This window comes from Schistocerca americana, unplaced genomic scaffold (assembly GCF_021461395.2).
Source record: "Schistocerca americana isolate TAMUIC-IGC-003095 unplaced genomic scaffold, iqSchAmer2.1 HiC_scaffold_14, whole genome shotgun sequence".
NCBI lineage: Eukaryota > Metazoa > Arthropoda > Insecta > Orthoptera > Acrididae > Schistocerca > Schistocerca americana.
Window position 1 is genome coordinate 16,281,990 of NW_025725481.1, and position 2,918 is coordinate 16,284,907.

Below are 2,918 nucleotides of genomic sequence, written 5' to 3' on the forward strand. Positions count from 1 at the left end.
TATCTTGGTGAAAATCCCACAGCTATCAGGAAACGTAATCGTCATAATGGGATGTACTTGGTCTCCAAACAGTGTATCCCCTGCCGTTAAGGTGCCTTTCACAAGCTAGACTGGACCCACGGATGCTCACGTGAATGTTCTCCAGAGCATAATGGAGCCGCCGCCATCTTGTCTCCATCCCGCAGTACAGGTGTCAAGGCGCTGTTAACCTGGAAGACAATGGACTGGCGCCCTCCCATCGGCATTATGAAGAAGGTATTGGAATTCATCAGACCGTGAAATGCTCTGCCACTGTGCCGACTCCTGTGTCGATGGTCACGTGCCCATTTCAGTCGTAGTTGCCGACGTCAGGTGCTAACATTGGCACACGGATGCGTCGACGGTTGTGCAGGCGATTCGTTAGGAGTGTTCGGTGCTCTGTGTACTCAGATACACTTGTACTGTGCGCAGCTTTAAAGTCTGATCTTAGTTTTGTCACAGTTCTCCACCTGTCCCGGTTTTGCAGTCTGACTTCTGTAATGAGGTGTTGCCGCCCTACCTCACGACGTGAGGACATGGTTTTACCTTGGTTTCGCTGCATCTTGAAGTCATTCATCACAGCACTTCTCGAAAACTCTGTAAGTCGTGCAGTTCCCGGCACGGTCATGCCGAGCCTCTGGGCCATCGCAATCTGACCTCAGACCAATGTAGATAGATCGTGCGCCTTCCCCATTCTACAAAAGAACAACCTTGTCACTGGTAGTACACGCCAAAGCGTGTGTCAGACTAGCAGTCATTTCTTGCCATGTGACGTCGCTATTGACTGGACGTGTTTATATGTACAGTAGGTCTGTGGTCATAATGTTCTGTCTGATCAGTGTATGTGACTTCTGCTGTGGTAAGAACTAAATATAAAACCGTCACATCCGCAATACCATAACTCCATGATATTTTTAGGTCATCAGACTCTCTACTTTTTCATATTGCTTCCTTCGGTAATATTCTAATGACTGTGAACCTGTTATACCCATCACAGGTTATTGTCCGCTTATTTTATTGTATTCTTTACATACACCCACACTTGTCCACTTCATATGCCTTTTAAAGATTGAAGTACACAATTTTCTTTTGGCAAGAATGGAGTTATATTAACTCATCAAAATTTCTGGTCACACTGCGCCACGTAAATTTATTATAATCTTTTCGTTCTATATCCACCCGTTTATCTACTTTCATTGATCTCTTAAAATTAACTTTTAAAGATCAACATATTTGACCTGTGCGAATTATTATTTGCTTACTTTAGTACGATATTAGTTTAGAGAGCCAGCTGCCGTTTCTTATATATTTATTGGCTGAGTACACGGAGGCGCCCGAGTATTTATTTCTCCCAGTTTACTATTAGAAAGGAAGAAATACACACGTTTTCTGTTTCCTGTCTTCCATCTGCTAACTCACACACTCTCCCTCTCCAATTGACCACTGCGTCACCATCTCCCTCATGCACACTTCCCAAACGCCCCTTCTCTCTGTCTGTCTGCGTCTACCACTTCTCTCTGCCCATATCCTCTTCCCACCTCTCTCTGGCCATCTACTAGCCCGGTCTTGCTCCGTTCACTTCCTCCTCCGACACTATGTTCATGTACTCCTCCCCGTTTCTCTCTCTTCATCTTTTTCTCACAATATCTCCTGTCCAGTGCCCCTGTCTCTCTTTCTCACTTCCATCTGTTCTTCCCTTCACTCTGTCCGTCTCCTCTGCCATGTCTCGATGTCCACCTCTTCCTTTCCCTCTCCGACTGTCTCTCTCCTCGTCACTCCTCTCTCATATACCGCCTGGGACACATTCTGGCACACACAGAAAAACAGCAGTGTAACCCATAACACGCGAATAACCGTACTCCATGCTTTCAATATTTGACCTGAGAATGAGAGCACTCAGTGTCTTTCAAATTTCTCTCGTTGACAACTCCAGGAAATGAAGAAAGGAAATTAGTCTGCCGTTTCTACATTTTCGCTGTTCGCACAGCATCAAGTTTTAATTTATTACCTCTGTACTACTGTATACGAGACACCTCTTTGCAGGCTGTATTCACAATACCACAGAGTCTACCATCGTTGTACCACATATAACTGAGGAGAAATGATATGAAAGACAAAGAAGCGTGAAATACGGACACATCATGCATGACTTATTAATCTATTGGTTCTTTACTATGAACTGCATTCGCAACACTTGTCACAGACATATCCACAAATCCCGTAGAGCGTACTTAGAAAACTATTTATTTGTACGTCATATATAATTCAGGAGATCTGATGTCTTAAATAGTGAGCTGTGTGGAAATGAATCTGCGGGACGAACTTCGTTAGAGATACAGGTAAGGTATATCTACAAATACACGTTAAATACGGAGTCCGCAAGAAAAATTTATACACGCTTTAAGGAACAAAAAGTATTACTTATGTGTTATTTTATACACTCCTGGAAATGGAAAAAAGAACACATTGACACCGGTGTGTCAGACCCACCATACTAGCTCCGGACACTGCGAGAGGGCTGTACAAGCAATGATCACACGCACGGCACAGCGGACACACCAGGAACCGCGGTGTTGGCCGTCGAATGGCGCTAGCTGCGCAGCATTTGTGCACCGCCGCCGTCAGTGTCAGCCAGTTTGCCGTGGCATACGGAGCTCCATCGCAGTCTTTAACACTGGTAGCATGCCGCGACAGCGTGGACGTGAACCGTATGTGCAGTTGACGGACTTTGAGCGAGGGCGTATAGCGGGCATGCGGGAGGCCGGGTGGACGTACCGCCGAATTGCTCAACACGTGGGGCGTGAGGTCTCCACAGTACATCGATGTTGTCGCCAGTGGTCGGCGGAAGGTGCACGTGCCCGTCGACCTGGGACCGGACCGCAGCGACGCACGGATGCACG